The sequence below is a fragment of the Microtus ochrogaster genome, chromosome 15 (genome assembly GCF_000317375.1).
Source record: "Microtus ochrogaster isolate Prairie Vole_2 chromosome 15, MicOch1.0, whole genome shotgun sequence".
NCBI classification, from domain to species: Eukaryota; Metazoa; Chordata; class Mammalia; order Rodentia; family Cricetidae; genus Microtus; species Microtus ochrogaster.
In genome coordinates this window covers 40,205,098-40,228,393 of record NC_022017.1, presented here as the reverse complement: position 1 = coordinate 40,228,393, position 23,296 = coordinate 40,205,098, and the positions used below count along the sequence as shown (strand labels likewise).

The 23,296-nt window shown below is 46.3% G+C and overlaps 1 long non-coding RNA gene across 3 annotated transcripts in view; it reads left to right on the top strand.

The window, feature by feature from the left end:
* The window catches only part of LOC113456736, a 209,562-nt gene that overhangs the window by 2,852 nt on the left and 183,414 nt on the right, over positions 1-23,296 (top strand). For 2 of the 3 annotated variants that reach the window (XR_003377481.1, XR_003377480.1), the window contains exon 2: positions 14,609-14,685. The exons of the other annotated variant lie outside the window; for it this stretch is intronic. This is a non-coding gene — a long non-coding RNA (uncharacterized LOC113456736). The remainder of the gene's footprint in view (positions 1-14,608; positions 14,686-23,296) is intronic. 3 annotated transcript variants of the gene reach the window in all.

The following is a 23,296-nucleotide window of genomic DNA, read 5'->3' as shown; positions in this document are numbered from 1 at the left end:
AAATAAAAACAGATTAGTGTCCGTGAAGTCCTGGTGACAAATCATGCTGGCATCTTTCTAGAAAGTATCTGAAATTCCATGTCTTGTAGAAGGCTGCTACAGAGTTCTTTGTTCTGCTAGCAGGGTACTACCCATACCTAGCCATGTGGAACAACTTTGGAGATCAGGTCGTAGGTGGGATTTGGGGCTGTATGGCTGGAGAGCACATGAGTTCTTTGGTAGTGGCCTGGATGTCTGATTTGCTTTTCTGACACCAAGTGATCTCAGGAACAATATGTAGTCATAGTAACGAATAGGAACAAGGACAATAGCGTGGCAGTGACTTTCAGTTTCTTTAGTATGTTAAGCTTATTCTTTGACTTTGTGTTGTCCACAACTTTGCAAAGTACTGACGAGAGTGTCCAGCCCTAGTGGAGTTCTTTTTATGGGTAAGGTTGTGTGTGTGTTTGTGTTAGCCTAGGCTGGCCTTGAACTAGCGTCTTGTCTGCCTCAGCCTCCTACTCACTGGAATCACACCAACGTGTGTCTCACCATATTCAGGCTGGTTTTAAATGCAATCATGTAAAATAGGATTATTACCATCATCAGTTTTTAGAATAGGAACACAGCTGGGGGCTAACGGTGTCACCCCAGGCTGGTAGCTAGGCGATAGCAAAGCAAATGGAATTTAGATCAGGGCCATTTGGCTCCTTTCAGGAAGTCAGAAAATAGTGACGTGAAGAGTAATCTAAAAGCTGGCCCTTGGCCTTGAGCGGGAAGCCCAGTACGCCCTGCCTGCACACCCGGCTCGGGTACCTGTAGAAGCAGTTGCATTTGAGGAGATACCTTTGTTCAGCTGCCTGTCTTTGCTGCGACGCACAGCCGGCTGAGATAAGAAAAAGGGTTCAATGCCAGAAGAGTTCTCTTGGAAAGGGTCCATTGGGGCCTCTCCCCTTGGATGGGAAGAGGTGGGAAGGGGCCAGGTGGGAAGAAGAGAGGTGGGAAGGGGTGAGTTGGGAAGGGGCAGGTGGAGTCTATGATCATTAGCAAACCGGCTCTATCCATGCATCCTGCTTGGCTTTGTGACCAGAATCATTCTAGCACTGTGTCCTGAATTGAATTACTGTTGACTTTACAGCAGGAGGAAGCTGGAGCTCCCTTGATATCCCTTATGCATCTCTTGGTATCACTAATGCTTCTCTCTTGTAGGTGCTCTCGCTGTGAGCACCCAGCCTCTCCGTTAGGGGTGTTCAGGGCAGGAGCTTCAGCAGGACAAAGATGGTGATGGGCCTTCCCTGCACCTATCTTTAAGAGAAAAAACACTGGCTTGTTGGTGTGGTCTTGGAGCCCACGTGTCCCTTCCTTCTAGCCCCCTCTCCCTCTTTCCTCCCCTCATTCCATCCTTTTCTTTTTTTCTTTCCCTACTGTTCTGGGGAATCCAGCCCAGGGAATCAGGCGTACTAGCCAAATGCTCTCCCCTGCTCGATCTACACTCTTAGCCTATGGCCTTATTAAGTCTTTTACTTTTCTGTTTATTTTGTTTTATTTTATTTTGTTTGACAGTGTCTTTCTGTAGCCCTGGCTGTCCTCGGTCTTTATGTATAATTGATTGGCTTCACGCTAGCAAAAATCTACCTGTCTCTTCCTCCCAAGTGCTAGATTTAGGGCCTGGGTTACCATACTCAGACTTTTTTTTTTCTTTTTTCTTCTTTCTTTTTTTTTTTTTTTTGTTTTTTTTTGTTTTTGTTTTTGAACCAGGGTTTTCTATATTCCCCATCCTTCTTTCTCTTTCCAGAGTGCTGGAATAACCAATGTTTGTCACCACATTCAACTCATTCTTTTTCCATGTTAGAATTCTGTTACTTTGGTTTGTTGCTTATAGACTGTTCTTTTTTTTTTAAATGATTTATTATTTTTATGTGTATGAGTGTTTTGTTCTCAGGTGTGTGTATGTGCAACATGTGTACCAGGTGCTTGAAGAGTTACAGACAATTGTCCGTTGTCATAGGGTTGCTGGGAATCGAACCCCGGTCCTCTGGAAGAACAGGCCTTACTCTTAACAACCAAGTTGTCTCTCCAGTGCCAATTTGTTTATGTGAAGCCAGGGCTCTGCATATACTAGGCAAGCGAGCTGTAGCACCGGCGATTGACCGCCTCCTGTTTTGATTGATGGGGAAGCTGTTTCATTTGCCTGCCTCTCTTCCATCACTGACCTTAAACTTCTCATGAGTAGGCTGCCTGGTGCTTACACAGCCCTGGGCCTTTCGGGAGTCAGGTTGCACTTAAGAACTGCTTTTTCCGTCAAGGAAAAGGGCACCTGCTGCCTCTACTGATACTGCCTTTTAGGTGTGAAATGATTTGACAGGGTGCCAAGGGAAGCCTTTTCTCCAAGGAAAGGACACTTCAAAAAGGAGGAAGCCAGACAGAGCTGCAAGAGGCAGCCTGGGCTATATAAAGGAGTAGAGTGTAGGACAAGTATGTCGCCTTGGTTTCCGTGTTTGTAAAATGGGGTGACGAAGCGTTGAGCTGCTGGGAGGCAGAAATAATAATCAGAAAGAGGCCTTAAAGGGCAGAGGACCTGGGGTCAGCACCCTCTCCAATCAAAGCTAGCAAATGATATTACTCTCACGGGGATGGAACTCTATGACGTCATGACTCTCTGAGTGCGTTTGAATGTTCAACCGGACCATTCTGGGTTTGAGTCCAGATCATGATGTGGGTGGCTGCACCCATCGGCATTGGAAACACGTTCTGGCTGGAATAACATAGGAGAAGAAGCCAGCTGCATGAGTGCTAGTTCAGAGATTGGAGGGTGGACCCTCAGAGGCTTGATTGCCTTGCGCACAGCCGAAAAAAGCTTGCTGTGCCACCGTTTATTCGAATGCGGCACAGGGTGGTTATGCCCACGAGGAACGGTGCCCAGCACTCAGCGCAGATGTAAGCCCTTGAGTAAAGGCCATCCCTATTGCTTATTATTCTTCAGGGCTGTTTGCCTGGTGATTCAACCCTGCTGTTTGCTGCTCTTTTGAGCATGGCTGGAGTGACTCATTCATTTACTGAGCACTTGCTGGGTGCCAGGCACTAGTCAAGCTGCTGGAGAACCAGCAAGTGTAAATAAGACAAAAGTACGTACCATCCTATGGCTTCCATTTTCATAAAGGTCACACAAGAGAACACGGGGGAGGGAGGGAACGAGGAAGGGGGAAGGCATGACGTCAGTGCCACGTTGGCCTAGTACCCTCTAATAGCCGGCGGGTGCTAAGCGTGTGTCCTCTCTGGCCTGGCACACAGAGGGCATCACGTAAGCACTACCTGCTGTGTTTATCATCATTATCCTGCCCCTTTGGAGGCTGCCTTGTAAAATGTCAGTCTTCCTTTCTCCCAGTTCCTCTGAGTTTTCCTTCCCTTCATAACGGTTGCCTGTTTTTTTTTTTTTTTCCTTCCGGTGGACTGCATATGTGTCTGTCTTTTCCCAGTAAATGGTTAAACCCTTTGAGGCAGAAAACTCACACCCACTCATTCTCAGGCACTTGGGATATATTCACTACAGGCCTGTTCCATTCCAGCATGTTTCTGTGCTAGTCAAATGTTACAGCAAGATGAGGCGGTCGGAATTTTGCACACGATAGTGACACTTGCGGTGTTTGTGAGGGGCGCAATTCCACGGAGCCTAGCAGAGGAACGTTAGCATCTGGAGGACTATCAGGGTGGGCTGCGGAAGGATGCTGTCTGGATAGAGCGGTTCCATGGAGAAGCTGATGCTGCTGAGCTGTCCTGCAGGCTGAGGAGCTAGGGTGGTAGTGGGGGTCTGTGTGTTTTAGGCCCTAGGGAGAGAAGTCAGACAGGCCAAGGCCAGGATGGAAAGTGAGACCTGGGTGCAGCAAGAAGAAAAAAGAAGGGCCCAAGGAGAACCAGGTGACAGTAACAGAAACAGAAACCAGAGCCACGCGCTACAGCACTTTTCGGAAACTCTGTAAAAGGTCTCATTGTTTGTTTGTGTATGTTGGGGTGGCTGAATAGAAGTGTGTTTCTGCGCATGTGTGTGCACGGTACGTGTGCAAGCCAGGGGACATTCCTCAGCTGAAATTCACCTTTTTTGTTTGTCGGTGGGTTTTAAGGCAGGATCTCTCATTGGCCTGGAGTTCATTGAATGGGCTAGGCTGTGAACATGTCTTTTTAATGTGGGTTCTGAGGATTTAACTCAAGTTATTATGATTGCAAGGTTGAACTCTCTCTGTAATTGTCTTAGTTGGGGTTTTATAGCTGTGAAGAGACACCATGATCACGGCATCTTTTAAAAAGGAAAGCTTTTAATTGGGGCTGGCTCACAGCTTCAGAAGTTTTGCCTATTATTGTTGTGGCGAGAAACATGGCGGCACCCAAGCAGACCTGGTGCTGGAGAAGGAGTTGAGAGTTCGACCTCTGGATCCTCAGGCAGCAGGAGACTGTGAGCCACGTTGAATGTAGCTAGTGTCACTCCCTATGAGCTAAGCCTCAAACATGAGTCTATGGGGGCCATTTCTATTCAAACCACCATACTAATCCTCTTTTTTTTTTTTTTTTTCTGAGACCAGGTCTCTGTGTATAGTTGAGGCTATAGATCACTGTGTTACCCAAGGTGGCTCCGACCTTGTAGGAAGGAAGCCTCCTGCTTCAACGTACCAACCGCTGGGATTACACACATGCACCAGGGCTCCTAACTGAATGCTGTTACTTTTTACCCGGTGAAAGAGGGATTCACTGAAAAATGCTCCTAGGCAGCAAAGCGATTTTGTCCAATTTAGCTTTTTAAATCAATGCGCTGGCTTTGGTGGAAGAAAGGAAATCGAGGTTGGAAGTGGAGTGTGCGGAGCCAGTAGACAAGCATTGTGAATACTTCTCTAGGCTGTGAACTATTAACGAGGCTGCAGGAATGGGCTGCTGGGGAAGACCTCAGCATGTGTAAAATTCCACCGTCCAGTCCAGGAGCCTTATGTGTCCTGAATGTTTGACATGAGTTTGAGATGTGCTCTCTGTTAAATACATAGAAGGTTTTTGAAAGCACAACCAAAACAGATGTAAAATCTGACCAGTACAGTTGGAAATGTTGATTGGATACCGATAAGTAACAAATGTAGATGTCTTGGGTTAAATGTAATATGTTAGTAAAGTTCATTTAATCTGTTTCTTAACTTACTTTTTGTGGCTACTGGGAAGACTGAAATTATACTTGGCTTGGGTGGTATTTCCATGAGACAGGTCTGAGGTCTGGGAAGCATTCAGTGAATAGTATGAATGGCAGACATGGGATTCTGCAAAAGGAAAAAGCCTTACCTTACTTCAAGACGCTCTCAGGAGGCTTGATGTAGCTCCATTACAGATTGTTTATTAGGCAGGCAGGAGGTCCTGGGCTTGATTCCTAACACTGTATACAGAGCCAAGCACACCTCTAATCCCAGAACCCAGGAAGTAGAGGCAGGAAGATTACTGTCATGCTCAAGTAGTTCATTGAATAAGAGTTCATTGACCGGGCGATGGTGGCGCACGCCTTTAATCCCAGCACTCGGGAGGCAGAGGCAGGTGGATCTCTGTGAGTTCGAGACCAGCCTGGTCTACAGAACTAGTTCCAGGACACGCTCCAAAGCCACAGAGAAACCCTGTCTCGAAAAACCAAAAAAAAAAAAAAAAGAGTTCATTGACCAGGCTAGGCTCCGAACACCAGAAAGCAGAGAAGCAGAAGGATCTCCTGTCCTGCTCACAGTCATACTCAGCTGCATACTAGATTTTGGCCAGTCTGGAATACTCCAAAAATAAAATAAATCATCCAAGGAAGAGAAGGAGGACAAAGGTAACTGCCGGTGCGTTCAAGGGGAGAAGGCAGGCAGGTGAATGAGATCATCACCATGGATCTGCTGAAGCAGAGAAGCCTGGCCCGGGGCAGGAAGGGATGGGATGTCTTGAGTCTTAGCTGGATCCTTTCCGGCAGGAAGCAGTGGTCTGACCGCTAAGCAGCCAGGACCCTGGGTCATGATGTACTAAATGGAGATAGGAAGTGAGATGTCTGGAGAGAGGTAAGAAAGTGGAGCACGATCTAGGTCAGCAGTGGTCAGGCCGATTGTGGTGAGGCCATCGAAACGGGATCTTTAAAAAACAGTGTCTCGGCAAGGGACAGTTTCCCAGGTTCACATTCAGAAAGGTGCTTGGGAACATGTGGAAGGTGGGCTTCAGGAACAAACACCAGACTTGGGGATTCCGGACTCTTGGTGGACACAGCTGTGATTATTGGAATTAAAATTCTCTTCCTCAAAGAAATATGAATTGACCTGTAAAACCCTGAAGGAGGGCTGGGATTAGCTCAGTGGAAGAACATTCTCCTAACATTCCTAAGACCCCAAGTTCGAGCTCCAAGAAACACCCACCCCCACCCATGGAGGGCAGGGAGGGAAAGAGGAAAATACTCTTTTAAAAAATCATTTCTGGAGTTAGGAGTTTGGCGCAGCAGGAGAGCCCTTGTTTGTCATGGGCAAGGCTCCGTATGGATTCGATTACCAGCACTCACGTGCACACGTGCACATGCACAGAGATAGATACACACACACACACACACACACACACACACACACACACACACAGAGAACACACACTCACAAAAGAAGTAAAACTGAAGATTTCTTCAGTTGCATACGATCAATATTATCACGGTTTTGCCTTTTTGCTGTTGCTTCTTTCTTAGACAGCTGCAGTTACCCCATGCGTGCTTAGCTGCTGACTTCTGCTCTGTCATGCATGGCTGAATATTATTTATATACTGTTCATTTGACATTATCGGTTGAATAACATCTCTGTTCAGTGACTGCTGCGTTGCTTAATCTCTTCTTTGATTTGATTCCTTTTGCTTGGACACTAAGCTTTATAAACACCGTTAGGCAGATGGCTTTTTTTTTCTGTCTGTCTTTGACCAATCACTTGACTAGGGTTTTTGTATTCGAACATCTTAAGTATGTTTAGAATTTTAGGTAACTTTGCTGTGTTCTGGGGACATATTGCTCCTATCGGTGGTCCACTAACTTGTCTTAAACATGTTCTGTGAGCTATGTACTAGAAACATGTTTATCTCTAGCCCATGAATCTATAAATCTCTCTTTCAGATAAGTTTTTCTTACGAATCCCAGGCTAGCCTCAAACTCATTATGAATTCTAGACTAGCCATCCACTCCCAATCTTCCTGCCTCATCCTCCCAGCTGCAGACACTGTAGATTACACCATCGTTCACCTAGTCTATGGGATTTTCTTCACCTCTCTTCGGCAACGGATGTTTATGGACACCTGTTGTATGCTGGCTGAGTGCTGGGCTCCACCTTGGGTGTTCAGGAGTTCCCAAAGACAGTGTGGTACTGATACCGAAGGGACTTATTGCAAGTGAGGGAGACAGGCAAGAAAGCACAGACACGAAAAGTAACATTGTTGTAAAGAATGTATAATAATGTAATATCAGCAGGAGGACTGTCAGCAAATAAAGGCACTGATACTGAAGTGGTGTTTGAGGAATTGGTGGGGGGGAGGCACAGAGCTTACAGTTCCCAAAAAGACAGAACACAGGAGACAAGCCTGATGAAAAGTCGCAAACTATGATAATTTAAAAAGTTAGTAAAGGCTCGGAAGATGGCCATCCTGATGACCTGACATTAATCCTTGACCCCAGAGGCCACGAGAGGGAAAGCAAGAAGTGATTCCTGCAAGATGTCCTCTGACCTCTACAAAAAATGCCATGGTCCATGCTCTCGTCCCATTAATAACTAAATGTGAATAAAATGTAACAAAGGCTTGAAAAATATTTGAAGTGTCTGCAATATATTACAAAGTACTGGGATCTAGTATCAATATATAGTATGTATATGTGTGTATATATATAAACACCCCTAAAGTCAATAATGAAAGGCAGACAGTCTCTACAGCCAAGTGAGCAATAGATTTTAAAGCTAGTCTCAAAAGCAGGAAGCAAAAAGATGATTAATATGAAGAGATTCTGCAATTCACTTCTAAAATCAGGTTTATGGAAGGGAGGGTGTTAAGAGGAGAGTTCTCCTTAGTGTGTGTATGTATGTGTGTGTGTGTGTGTACACTACCCTGTGTTTTGGCAAATGCAGACAGTTCTGTAACACTGTCAAGTCCTATGTCACTATCAAGACCTTGGCCACGTCTGTCATCCTCAAAACCCCTTCCTATTTCTTCACTGTGACTCTCCTTTGCTCCGGCTCCGACCAGCACGACTGTACTCATGACCTTTCCGTGTTGCCCTTTTCAGAATGGCATGCTAATGGAGCTGCACAGGCTGCGGTCTGCCCAGATTGGCTCCTTTCACCCGGGCACCGTGCGTCTGGGGAGCTTCCATGTGGTTCCCTACCTAGCGGTTTGGCAGTTTGAACTCGGAGGAGCAGCATAGTGCTGCGTGGATGTCCCATATTGTGCGAACCCCTCCTCTAGGGGTACGTACTTGCAAGAGTTATGTATTTCACGTTTTAAAATGTCCCCGAAATAGAAAGTCAGACTCAAGCGTTGCTGTGCCTGTGTGGGGCCCAGGATCCTGGGGCCCAGCTAGTGAGTGTGTGAGGTCACTTCAGAGATCAGTTTAGCTGCGTGCCATCAAATTGGAAGCACACGTACAGCCCCACTCGGAGGTAACTAAGGATTCCCAGTGTGGATCGCAGAACTACTTAGAGATACGTGGAAAAGGATGTGAATGTGGGCGGGAAGGGTCTAGAATCCAGAGCAAGTCTGCTGTCAAGATCTAGGGTGAGAGGGTGGGGCTGGGAGTGAGCACCAAAGCCTCCTTGGATGTATTTTAAATGTGCCCTTTTCTTTTCCTTGTTCCTTCCCCCAAATCCCTTCCTTGTTTTCTTGCTCTCTTTTGGGGAAGATTTTTAAATTTTTCTTATAATTTTCTGATTATAATCATTTCTTCCTTCCTGTCTCTTTCTAAGAATCCCTTGTACACCATGCTTTGCTCTCTTTCAAATTCGTGGACTCTTTTTTTTTTTAATTGTTGTTACATGCTTATGGGTATATGTATGGTTTGTGTGTGTGTGTATTCCTAAATATAAAAAAGATCTCTGTTCGACCTGTATAATGTTGCTTTTCTGTATATGTTTTCAGGGCTGACCTCTTGGTATTGGATAACCAGATGGTGTGTTATGGAAAACAGATATGGAAAAGACTGTTTCTCCCACTCAGCATTCCTTAGTTACCTGTATTTCTTTTATGTAGGGTTGGGGCTTCTGCGCTTTCTCCCATCCATGTTAATCTGTCTATTGTCCTTGTTCAGCTTATGCTTGGGTAGTCCTGTCAGTGAATGGACATTCCTAGGAGATACAATCTCACAGGAAACTTCTTTCTCCAGCTCTTATTATATTTTTTCTTACCCTCTCTTCCACAGTGAACCCTATTTTTAGTTTTTTTGAGACAAGGTTTCTCTGTAGCTTTGTGCCTGTCCTGGAACTCACTCTATAGACCAGGCTGGCCTCAAAGTCACAGAGATCTGCCTGCCTCTGCCTCCCGATTGCTGAGATTAAAGGCATGTGTTTCCACTGCCTAGTTTATAGCTTTGTATTTTGATTGTGTTTTCCTTTTATTTTGGCTCTTTGAGATAGGGTTCCTTTGTGTAGCCTTAACTGACCTAGAACCAATTCTGTAGATCATGCTGGCCTTGAACTCACAGAAATCCACCTGTCTCTGCCTCCCAAGTGCTCAGATTAAAGGCAAGCACCATCACCGCTGTACAGTGATTGTGGAAGTTCCCTTGACGGAGGTGTGGACTATATTTATCTGTGGATATAGGGACAAATAATTAAGGATTATGATGGTTTAGAAAAGTGGCAGTTATAGGTCCTCTTACAGGATCGATGATGTCACTAACCCTGGGTAGTTGGCTAGTTTTCCGGTATCAGGCACGAGATCCTCTTGTTGAGAAGGTCTTAAGTCTGATTAATGTGATTACCACTATGGTATGTATTCCACTATTGCCCCTTTATTGGGCCATGCCAGTTGCTGTTGTGGTTCAGAGGGGTCATAGCTGGATAGGACTGTTGGTTGCTTTCTCCTTTGGAAGCTTCCATAGTGCCGTCTGCTACCATGGAAGCTTGTCTTCAGGGAGGAGGATTTCAGGTCAATTCGAGCTAAGAGGCGTCTAGACCTGAGTCTGACGTATAGGGTATCCTCACTTGGGACATAATCTTGCACTATGGCTCTGGCTCTCTCGAAATTCCCTCTGTAGGCTTTGAACTAGCAGAAATCTCCCCACCTCAGCCTTTCAAGTGCTGGGATTATTGGCGTGCATTTCCGGTTGTTTGTCAACTTGATACAAACTAGAGATACCTCAGAAAAGGGAACCTTAATGGAGAAATTGCCTTTAGCATATTGGCTTGTAAAAATATCTGTGGAGTATTTTCACAATTATTAATTGGTGGAGGAGAGCCCAGCCCACTATTGTCTGTACCATCCCTAGGTCCTGGTTTGTATAAGAAAGGTAGCTGAGCAAGACATGGATGATAAGCCAGAAATCACTCTTCCCTATTGACTCTGCTTCGGTTCCTGCCTCTTCCTATCTTGCAGGGGCTCTAGCTTCTCCCAAGATCCCTGGCTTCCCTTGAAGATAGGCGGAAATCTGGAAGCCAAATTAGTCTTCTTCGTTTTAGTCAGGGTTCTGTCACAGAAACAGAAACCAAACTAGAACAGGTGCATGTCTTAAAAAGCTGTGTCTTTAGCTGGGTGGTGCACACCTGCAATCCCAGCACTTGGGGAGAGGCAGGCGAATCTCAGTGAATTCAAGGTCAGTCTGGTTTACAAAGTGAGTCCCAGGATAGCCAGAACTGTTACACAGAGAAACTCCATCTTGGAAATCCAAAATAAAATAAAATAATATATTTTAATTGACACAAAAATTATGCTTATTTATTGTGCACCATATGGTATTTCAGCAGGTATTGACATGTTTGACTCTAAGCAGGTGTTTCTCCTTAGAGATTGATCCATTCTTTGTGGGAAAACATTTTTCTTCTAACTGTTCTGAAATACATCGTACATTGTTGTTACCTATAGTTCCCCTCTGAGCCACAGCACACAGAACACATTTCTTCGATCTACTGTGGTGCCCAAAGACTTGGCTACCCTCTCTTCCCCCCAATGCTCCCCAGCCTCAAGAGACCACCACTCAAACTCAAGGACATTGGCAGAAGAATAAGGTCATTCAGTACCTGCCTGTGCCTGTCTTATTTTACATAACACCTTGTTTCCTTCAGTTCTGTTGAATGGAAGGTTGTAAATGGGTATGAGGGCATATACCTGGAATTTCAGCACTTGGGAAGTGGAGACAGGAGCTTCAGGGTTGCAAGCTCAGCTTCAACTTCGTAGAGAGTTCAAGGCCAATCTGAGCTAGGTGAAACTTTATCTTAATTTAAGAATAAAAAATATAGCCAGGCAGTGGTGGCTCACGCCTTTAATCCTAGCACTTGGGAGGCAGGGCAGGTGAACTGTGAGTTCGAGGTCCGCCTGGTCTACAGAGCAAGTTTCAGGACAGGCTCCAAAAAGAGAGACAAACAAACAAACAAACAAACAAACAAAAACACAAACAAACAAAAAAAACAAAATGAAGAGTATAGACACATACATACATATATGCACAGACAGGCTCCTTTCTCATTGTTGGATTGGGAACAGATTGGCCAGTCAACAGTAGAAACCAGACAATTTGAGGGTTGTGAAGAAGCACCCAGCTTGGGGGTGCGACTTGTGGGGAGCAGTGTGCTGTGTAGTGGAAGAAGGGAAGAAGATGACTTCAGCGTTCATTCTGGAGTCAAGAAGAACTCCTGCTTGCATGGTGACATTTGAGAGATTCTACATGGGCCTGGACCTGAACCAGAGAGAGGCCCTCTAAAACAACCTGTGGTACTCCAGTCTTGTCCTGAGGACATTGGGCAGGAGTGAGATTAGAATGGATTGTCAAATCTGTCTGCCTATATGGCCAGACCAACGTGCATATTCTTGTTTCTGTGCCTGGGAGAGCATTGGTTACTCTCTGGCTGAATGTTTTGACTTTTCCCAGTTCCAAAAGGAAATAGGAAAAGGAAAAGGCCGGTGTGTGGAAAGTCCCTTGGAGTTTATGGAGAGCACTGGAGAGCGCTGGTGGAGAGCGTGGCTTTTGTTGCCACCGGTTTTGTTCCACAGCCCTGTCCTACTTAAATTGTGACTCAGGGTTTGGCCCATGCCATTGGGTTCCCTGCAGTCAGTCTTGCAATTTTAAAGAGACCAACCACTCCTGCCTTTAGAGAAGCCCCTGAGGCTGAGGCCAGACTTCCTTACCTAGCCTGACTGGTTTGTAGCTGGAGGACATAGCCCAAGGGCACCCAGGCTTCCTCCAGCTGCTGTCTCTCCCTCAAAGGCTGCCTTCCCTTCCTTCTTGGGGCGGTCAGCTTTTCAGAAGTGTGCACTGGGGTGGGGTTGGGGGTCCAGGAGGAGGCTGCTGGCCTTGATTGCTGTTGCCTGGTCTGAGCTCTGTACGAGCTTAGCTGGCTGAGTCTGGCTTTGGCTTCTGTCCTTCCGGTAGGGGCCAAAGGCTATATTTCTTCCCTATCGTGACTCCAAACATTCCTTACGTGTTTGCTCTGTTACAAAGACATTCCCTGCGTGCTTATTCCTTTTAAAAGGAAAACCAAAGATTTTTTTTTTTCAACTAAAGCCTGTGAGTGCGAAGGAGAGAGATGTGTTTTAGTATTTGTGCCGTGTGGATGTGTGGCGCCAAGTGAGGGGGTTTTGAAGAGAGCATTTGAAACCTTCCTGACACCTATGACTTTGACAGCGCAAGGATGACACACACGAAAGCTCTGGCTAGCAAACTCTAAAGCCCCTACTCTGCTCCCCAGCTGCCTCAGGGAGGGGCGTCTTCCTGTGTCCCTGCTCGCTTCCCACCTTTCCTCTTGCAGCAAACTGCACCCTGAGGTCGCGCACTTAAAGGTTTTTAATGACTTCTTGCTGTTAGTTGGGTGCCTGCTCACACTGACTATTTATTGAACCCCTGAATGAATGGTTTATAACCCAGGCCACCCCAGTTGAACTTTGGAGGCCAAGTACTTTTGTCCTGAGGATGTCCTTGGCTGAGGTCACAGCAGAAGCAGCCAGACAGTGTAAGTTTGAACCTTTAGGAAGTTTTGGAATGACGGGATTCTTCCCGAAGATTTCTCTCTGTGCATACTTCCGAGTTTCACTTCTCACAATTGCACAAGAAGTAGCCAGTCTGGGACTTGGGGGGTAAGACTCGGTCCTTTTCCCACTTCTGCAACAGGGGAACTCCTGGTTTTGCTTTATGACCCTGTTTAAGGGTCACCTCCTTCAGGAAGCGTGCAGCCCTTCCTAAGGCCTTAGTATAAGCTGCAGAAGCATCACGTCCCTGCAGGGCTGCACGTCCACTCAGGAAAGTGAGCAGATTAGATACAGATGTTCCAGGTGAGCCCGTAGCACACGGCACCATGGGAGACACTGACGATAGAGCCTTCTCCAGAAAGAGCAGCTGCCTACTAACTAGAACTCATTCTACCTGCCCTTGCCAACCAAGAGGCCAAAGTAGAGCTTCTGCTTCTCAGGGCTGGGAGATAGCACCGGGGTGCAGTGCTTGCTGAGAGTATGTGATGACCTGGGTTTACTCTTCAACAACCCCACCCCACCAAGGAAAACAATGAGATGGAAGGGGGCTTTAAAGTATGAGAACCTCTTGGGTTCAGCTGGGTGTGGTACACTGGGGAGGCAGAAGCAGGGAGCATGTGGGCACAGTCCACTACGAAGGGCACGTGGCATTTGCAGTCACGAAGCAGACAGGGGTAGTAAATACTGGTCCTCAGTGCACTGTCTCCATTTTACTCAGTTCAAGACTTCAGCCCATTGGAATGGTGCTGTCCTCACCCTGGGTTGACCTTCCCAATCTCCCATCCAGTCTAGAGACCCCTTCATAGACTTTTTCAGAGGCCTGTTTCCTGGACGTTTCTCGATGTTGTCAAGGTGACGATCAACATTAACTGTCACACTAAATGAGCTACAACAAACCCTTCCTGATTTCAAGTATGTTCAACTGAGACTTTAAGGGAAATCATAGACCAAGCGAACAGCTGTTGTGGGCCAGAAGGTTTGCATCCTTTCAGGCAATGGCTGTCCCCCTAGGTTGGCTGAGCCCCTTCTGATAGGCCATGATTCGACTGTCTGCACCCCCAGACCGCTTCAGCCAACAACCCTCCTGGTGGGTGAGCCCTACTTTGGGGACTGTGTACTTGAATGTTAACTCCGGTCCGGCACCTCTTGACGCAGAATTAGCATGTCTTCCTTTAGAGTTATTTACCTGAGTGGGGCCACTCCTTCAGTTCCTTCTACACTTCCAGGCCAGGTAGAGATAGCCGGGAAGGCCACCACTTCCTACACTCTAGATAGCTCTGTTCATTTCTCTTCCATCACCACCTCCTCAACCCGTGCTGGGCTCTCTGTTTCTGCTGTGTGGGGTGTGGGTTGCTGTGAGTTTCCTGATGGCTCGGTGACCTTTCCCTTGCTGTCTGCTTAGCCACCGCGGATTTGACCTGCGGACCAGAATGATTTCATTTCTCTTCCCCCCGACAGGAAGAGATGACAGCAGGATCTCTTGAAGATGCAAGCCAACCCCATGTCCTGAGGAAAACAGCCCTATGCCATTTTATGTGAGTTTTTATCATCTGCCATTTTATGGAGCTTTTTATCATCTTCCTGTGAGTTGTAAGAGGAAATTGGACAGGGAGACAGGAGGGAGCTTGACGCGCCTGCATCTGGAGGTATTTGAGATTGTCAGGGGGATAGTGAAGAGGAATCTGGACTGTTCCTGGAAGGTCTAGCCCTGGTCTTTAAGAAAGGCGGAGTGATAGAAAGGGCCAAGAGGAGGAAATTGTGTCATTAAGATAGTCACAAGTTGGGGGCTGCAGAGGTAGCTCAGCGGTTAAGAATGTTTGGCATGCTTGCCGAAGACCAAAGTTCTGTCTCCCAACACCTTACATCTGGCAGATCAGAACTGCCAGTAACCCCACCTTCAGTGGCATCCAACACCTTCTGGCCTCTGTGCGCATAGCGTACATTCACACAGACACACAAGTACACGTGGTTTAAAAAGTAAAAATATATCTTAGCTAAGACAATAATAATCTGTTGTTAATTAGTATTGCTAACAACTTGAATACAATGGCATGTAGATGTTAGCCATGTTTGCCAGCACTATTGCATTCTCACAAATGGTTGAGACTAGGGTCCCTACGCGGTGGTGGCAGTTTTCAATCTGAGCTGTTTGGGAGGTGAGGAAAGAAAATTTTGAGGCTAACCTCAGGTACAAAGTGAGCACAAGGCCACGTTGGGTATCATAGCAAAAGTCTGTTGTCTATTGTTCCCCCTCTTCACTCACTTCCCCTCTCTTCCTTTTGTTCCTTCTTCCTGTAGAGTACAATTCAATGGCTGTAGGTGTATACTCATTGCATAACCGTCCCGACTAAATATTACTGTAGCCTTCTTCATTATCTGAAACTGAAGCTCTCTATCTATTAAACACTTTCACTTCCCCACCAGCCCTGAAAACTGCTCTTCAGCTTTGTTTGAGTCCATGACTCTGACTGCTCTCCTACATCATCTCTGTGTCAATCACCATTTGTCCGTGACTGGCTTTGTTCACTTAGCGCAGTGTGCACAGTGCACCCTATAGCATGTACATCACATTGGTTCTTTGTGGAGACTGCCCAAGTATTTTGTGTGTATGTAGCACGCTTATTTGTTCAACTGTTGATGTGTGTTTAGGTTGCTTCTACCTTTCAAATACTGTGAATGATAGTGCCTTGAGCATGGATGTGTATACGAATTTTATGATCAACTATTAGGGGAATGATATTGTTTTCGATGATGATTACACCACGCTACATTCCCACCGCCAATACTCACGAGTTTCTATTTTCCTTCCTGTCTCCATGCTTGGTACTTTTCTTTTATTTATTCTTTCACTAATAGTCATCCTAATAAGTATAACCAGTGTTTTTTATCCATTTATAGTTTTGAGACTGGGCCTCACTATGTAGCCCAGGCTGGTCCCTGCCATTGCTGTCCTCCTACCCCATCATCCTGAGTGCTGAGCTTACAGATGGAAACTGTACTCTCACTGTGGTTTTGATTTGTATTTTTCTAATGACCACTGAATGTCTTTTCCTGTGTCTGCTGGGTACCAGAAGAGCTTCTGAGAAACTTTTCTTGCTATTGTGGTTGTTGTTTTTTTTTGGTGTCTGTTCCTTCCCAGATGCATGATTCTTGATAGTTCCATCCCATTTTGTGGGCTGTCCTTCCACTCTCTTGAGAGTATCCCACAGTGCAAAATCATTTCTGTCTTTTTTGTTTTTTTCTAGGGCGTCGTACATCCTAAACTGGCCTCAAATTTACTATGTAATCGAGGATAAGCATGTACTTCTGATCCTCCTACCTCTACCTCTCAGTGCTGAGATAATAGGTACACGTCGTCATCCCTGGTTTCCTGTGGTGCTGGGGATCAAACCCAGGGTTTTGGGAATACTAAGTAGGCATATGAACTATATCTTAAGCCCTTCATTTCTAGTTTTGATAATCTTGCCTAATTTTGGTTGATTTTGGTGTTAGGGACCTAGTTAAGGCTGTCTGTCTAACTTAGGGTGAGGGTCCAGATCGTGACCATTTAGCTGTGTTATCCTCTGAGGCTTTAGCCTCCTGTCTTTAATGTCAGGTATTCTCACTAAACAAAGTACTATGTAGTTGTGCAGTCCAGGCTGGCCTTGAATTTAACTCTCCTGGCTTCAGCTGCTTCATTGTTGGTGTGGGCTACCAAACCTAGTTTGGCCTGTGTATCTTGTCCATCCTCCAAGCACCCCTTCACTGGATGCTCTTGGTCCATTTTGCATATTTACAGGAGAGATTCGATTTGAGCAGCTGTTACCCTGGACACCTACTCTGTGTGTGAAATTATCAGCCGAAGGCCTTTCCAGGGTTGTACTGGAGTTCTTGGATTCACAGATTCTCTAAGTTGGAAGGAATTTTTTTTTGGCTCAGGTGTTCGTCCTCATAGATAACCTACAGGAACACCCCTGGTGGGATGGTTTAGACTACAGTTCTTTGGTTGAGAGCCACAGAACTTCTCGTATTTACCTTATTGCCTGTGTCTCAGTATCTACCACCAAACTGAAGATAATATTAGGTCCTTTTGGTTTCAGGGTGTTTTGTTTGTTTGTTTTTTTAAGATTTTGTTTGTTTGTTTGTTTTGTTTTATTAAGATCTTGAAGTCACAGATCCGTGGGCCTCTGCCAACTGAGGGCTAGGATTAAAGGCCTGCACCACCGCACCCAGCTAGTTTTAGATTTAAATGTGTGGAGCCTACAAAGCCTTTAACTTCGAGACCAGCAGAGTCGTCTGCTACTGTCTCAAGGTCGCTTTCAGATTCCCTTTAAAGACACAGTAAAGACCCAAGGTTCACAGTAGGGCCAGTGGATCCTAGAGGCTTGGCCCTGGCAGTTTCTCCTCAAGGTAGGCTCAAGATGGCCGGCAGATTCCCAGTCCATCTAGACTCTGCTCTCTGCTGACCTGGATGGCATTTTTCCCTCCTCTGAGATTCTCCCATTTTAGGCAGGGATTTGGAGCTGTAAGTTGTCTCTCTCCCGCTCCCCACCCTCCAGGAAGATTACTTTGCTGAGCTCTGAGCTTGGCACTCCCTTCAGGATAACAGATCAATTGAGAAACAGATGTCTACTTGTGCCCTAATGGAGTTGCTTCAGGAATCCCTACCCTTTCCCCCGTCCCCTTGATGGCCCTGCTCAGGTCCTGTGCTACCACCTGCCTGACATTCCACACTGGGGGCCCAAATTACCACCCACCTATCTTCCAGAGAGGGACCCAGTTTGTCCCCCGGGGACTTAATCATTTGGCTATTGCTTCAGGTCTGGAGCCTGGATTTCTTACACCTGGGGTCCTGCCTGGAGATCTGCATCTTCAGCCAGATGTCGGTAATTGCCCCCATGTGTTTAAGGCCATAGAGCATCATGGGTGAGGCGCTGACTCCCGTTCACTCAGGCTTGCTCCGAGTGTTCCTAATATCCCTTCAAATTTCAGCTATAGTTACTTGTCTTTTACAGGCTCCGTTTGCCCGTCAGTAAAACTAGGAAATGAAGACAAGCCTTGCAGTGAGCTGCACGAGATTCCAAGCCCTTGGCACTTGTCTGTTGCCACCCAGAACTGAAATGTTCAGTGAGCACTGACCATTGTCACCCTTTTTGTCTCCGCTTACTGGGTCTGTGCTGGTGGTAAAGAGAATTTACTTTATCTTTGTTGGATAAGGAAGTACATTCAAAACCTTAATACCCTGCAAATCCCACTCTTCAACTTCCGGTTTCCCCTTCTTCGCCCGGGAGTCCAGTTCCAGGAAGTCGAGATTTGTGTGTAGAATGAGATCAAGCACTTACTTCCCCTTTGACCTCTATGTCCTCACTATCAACTCTGGTCAGTCTTGGCTGTTGGAAGGTTCTGCTCTTAGCACCTCATTAAATCTGTAGGTCCATCCTTACAGCCATTAAACGGGTTGGTGTTGATTCCCCTGTTTCCCATTCTAAAGGCAGGGATATGGCAGGCAGGGCAGCTAGATAACATCCCCGCATGAGAAGCAAATCACCAGTGGCGCCAGAGCCCGCATTTGCAGCCAGCTGCCTCTTGTTAGAGCTTCTGTGTCTCCACCGGTGGTCTGCCCTTCCGCCTAGAGGCCATCTCTATCTCTGGGGCTCTAGTACTTAGTTGCCAGCACTGAAGACCTCTAAGCATCGGAGTCTTTATCAGGGCGCCTACGGCAGGTGTGCTGTGCAATCAAGGAGGCCTCTCTGAGGTGAGCTGAGACCTGGAGACTCAATTGGAAGGCTGCAGATCCTATCAGGCATCCTCTGGCAGCTCCCAGTGCCTGTTCTTCATTCTTGTGGAGAGACACAGGACGATCATAGTGCAAAGGGCAGAGCTTGTTTGGGATTTGGGACTGTTGGCCTTTTATAGAGGTTTCGGTGGCTCCAATGGATTCTGCTCTCCTCCTTTTCAAATTCCGGGGCATGGGTCTACCTTTAGAAGGGAAGTGCAGGTGAATCACTCACACCCAACTTTGTCCTGGTCCCAAATGACAAACAGATGCCGTTTTGCTGGTTGGGCCTTTAGGTAGAGGGAGTGGACTGGCGGGAGGCTCATTCCAGTAACTCCTGTAGGCCATGCACAAGGGAAACTTCTATGCCATACTTCTGATAGCAAAATTACATCCTTCTGTCCCCACATACGCAGTAGAGTTTTTGTGGAAAGTTGCTTACAAGCGCAAAACCTGGAACAAATCCCATTAAGAAGTGTTTGTAATCTTGGTCTAGAAATCCCACAGCCCTAGCTCCCTAGAACCTGAGCCTATGACTAAGACCAAATGGTGACCAACCAGGACAGTGCAGGGTTGCATGGACCTTATTTACGCCATGGGGCTTCACACTAACCTTGCAGAACTGCACCCTGGTGAATTTTCAGTACTCCGGTCATTGTCCAGTGCCCTGCCCTGTTGCCGGGCTTGATACACTGATAAAGGGTTCTTCCTGTTTTCGTCGAAGGATTAATTCACTCACCCACCCTTCCTTTCTACCCTGGTGGGCATGACTGATCCCCTACAAGTTCCCACTGCTGAGATCATAAATCAGGCTTTTTAAGGATAAGCAGCCTGCCCAGCTGTGAGGAGTAGAAGCTTCCAGATGTTCCACTGCTGGGCAGCAGAGAAAGGTACACGATAGAGTCTCCTGGAAAGCTACTCTACAAGATGGGCAATTAAGTTTCAGTGGCTTTCCCAGTCTTTCCCAGGAGGCCTAGCTCTTGGATCTTCCTGCAGGCAAGGAGGCAATATTTCAAATAGAGGCTTTTTGGAGAACTTGAAGAAGCATAATCCGAGGGATTCTGAAGGGGCTGAGCAAATGTTAGGTCTGTTGGTTTCTTGATGCAGGTTGACTTGAACCCGATGGTAGACAGACCAAGTTCACTGTCATGCCAGTGTCCAGAGACACAAGGACCAGGGAAGTTGGGTTAATTTAACTGTAGGTAAAATTGTGCTGCTCAGCAAGGTAAAACAGTCTTGTGTGGCTGTGGATGATCTAAGATATTTCCTAGTTTAGGTCTGGATTGGACAATACTATGCATATAAACTAACTATATTTTGTAGACTTAGAAAAAGATAGACGGGCGTTGGTGGCGCACGCCTTTAATCCCAGCACTCGGGAGGCAAAGCCAGGCGGATCTCTGTGAGTTTGAAGCCAGCCTGGTCTACAGGAGTTTGTTCCAGGACAGGCACCAAAGCTACAAAGAAACCCTGTCTTGGAAAACTGAGAGAGAGAGAGAGAGAGAGAGAGAGAGAGAGAGAGAGAGAGAGACGGCTGCCTTTATGATTTGTTTTTCATATTGATTACATGTTGAAATGAGATGTTAGTGTGTTCCGGCAAAGGTGAAATAAATAATTGATACTGTGGATTTCACCTGTATATTTATTGGTATTTTTAGTGTGACCGTTAGAACAAATTTAAATTACATATGTGGCATGCATTATCTTTTCACTGGATACTGACAAGCAAATCGGATACCCACGCAAATGTCAGTTTTGCTGGCTACACCCTGCACAACCCTATCTAGCCGACCTTCTAGTTCTACATCAAATTGCCTGGGTTTGAGTCATGGCTCTGACGGTATTCAGGTGTGGTATTGGTTCAGATGTTTCCATTTCACTTGTCCACCTGCAAAGTTAGTACGGCACTAGTACCTGCTGCATAGACGTAGGAAGGTTAAATGGCACAGTTCAGGTAAAGTACTTAGAGTTGGGCCAGCCTGTGAGCTCCGTGGGTCTTAGCTGACACAGCTGTTTTTGTGCCAGTTGATTTAGAAGCTGAAGACACCTAGGTGGGAAGATCTAATATATGGGAACCAGACAAGGGAAGAAACAAGAAACCAATGTAGTGGAGAACGAGGTAGCTCATACTCAGAGTACTAGCTCTTGGGAGGTGGAGGCTGGAAGATTAGGAGTTCAAAACCAGCAGCAGGCACATAGTAAGTGCAGAGCTATGCGGGTCAAGAGAAACTGTCTCAAAGAATGAAACAAAGCAAACAAAACTCAAAAACAGCAAAGCAATGCGGCCACTTCTCCAGGGATAATGGTTGTTAGACGGAGGAATGCTGAGCCTATCGGGCCAAGTAGGGAATTTGGATAGCATCTTCAGGGTTCATTTGGGTGGCGTCTGGCCTACTCTCCTATCGCAACGCCGTGTGCCAGGAACCTTTGATTTACTTAATAATGGCCCTGAAGTAGAACCATGGTGTTGCAATTTGGATGTGCCACAGATAGCTGGGAAGGGCTTATTTTTAGAGCGAAGGTGAAAAGACTATGGCACCCCTTGGTCGCTGAGATCTGGTGTGGTTCTTGTTGATCTCCCATCAGGCCTGATGGATGTATTCATTAGCCCTTATCACGCGGTATGAATGTAAACACAGCACGCATAGTGCTCTGCACCGTCTGAGACGTCATGTATGCACTGGGGTGTCTGTGGATCCCTCGGGGCTTGCTTGCCTGCTCGTTTCATTAAGGTTTCCTCATCTCGTTCTCCTTTTCCAGAGTTCCCGCTGCTTGCCTGTCCTGCGGACCTGCCCCAGTATACAGAAATTCTAGGGTTTACTTCCTTGTTCCCTCTATTCTGCCAGGTCAGGATGCTTTTTTTTTTTTTTTGGTTGTTGTTGTTGCTCTTTTGCTTTTCAAGACAGGGTTTCTCTGTGAAGCTTTAGTTGTTCTTAGCTGTCCTGAACTTGCTCTGTAGACCAGGCCTGCCTCTGCCTCCTAAGCGCTGGGATTAAAGACAGTATGCCATCACCACCCACCACTGCCTTCTTGTGTCATTCTGATTTTTGTTTTGTAGGATCATAATCTGAAAATGTAAGAGCAAATGAGTAAATTCTTCGGTCGATGTCCTGTCTTGTTTTATCCAGGGTTGGGTCATTGGGATTTTCTTTGTTTATTTTGTTTTTCCAAATAGTGCTTATATTTATGGCATCTTTTTTTTTCTTTAATCTTGTTTTTGGTAGAAACATGGGAAATGTTAAACACTTAAGGAAAAAAAGAATGACTTTACGCACACTTTGTTGCATTTTGTGTTTTTGTGCATATTTCTTGTGAGCTTGCTCACACTGACAGTGACCAGTTGTCTTGGGTTGTTCTCCTAGTGCAATGTACAGGTGTCCTTCTGGTGTCCTTTGAATGCAATGCGATGTTGCACGAAGCCACAGCGCCTTGTGTAGCCCAGGCTGCTCGCAATCTCCTGATACCCTCCTGTTTCGGCTGTTTTAGGCCTAGGATGACAAGCGTGAGCCACCAAGTCCAGCTCTGGGTTTAGACATTTTTGGAGGGTCTGCCTGAGATGAAGCTGATGACTCCTTGGAGCTGGCCACTGCTTCTAATATTCAGTATTTTGAGAGTAGTTCCGGGGAGCCAGAGAAGTTTTCTATCCTAAGTCAGTGGTGCTGAGTGGGAAGACCCCTGGCCCGGACCCGATTTGTCTCCAAGTGAATTTCGGAAAGCCACTTAGCTTCTGTTAGCCTTGTTTGCTCATGGGGAGGAAAGGAGGTGACACCATTTCCTTCAGGATGACTGGGTGAGGGGAAGGTGAGACCGTGCACATCTGAGTTCCGGGTTGGGTTCTACCATAAAATTCGATTTCAAATGTGTTAGTAGTAGACACAGTAGCATAGGTCATAGACGCCAAGCCAAAGAGAAAGTTAGATTTTTTTGACCCTTTCTAAAGGGTCAGTCGGTTTCCCATTAGTGTGACGAAACACCAGAAATAATCTACTTGAGAAAGAGAAACAGCTTAAAAGCTTGGCAAAGTGGTGTGGTGTGCACCTGTATGGGGTTGCTCCGGCGATTGAGGTAGGAGGGTCGTGTTTTTGAGGCTACCCTCAGCTGTGTAATGAGACTTTTATTTTTAAAAGAAAGATGTGGTGGGGGAGGGGTGGCTGGTATCTCAGGATTATTTCTTCAAGGGAATCCCTCCTTTCAAGGGCTTGCTGCTCCCTAGGAGAAAACTTCTGAGTAGGCCCGGCCCACTAATGGTTACCCTGCCTTGTAGTAATGCCTTCCTGGGTTGTGTGGAGCTGAGGGCCCAGGCCCTTCGGAGGGCAGGGCCACATGCAAAATGCCTACTAGTATTTCCCGCAGCTTCCCAGCGTTGCTGGCGTGAAGACTAATGTCTCTTC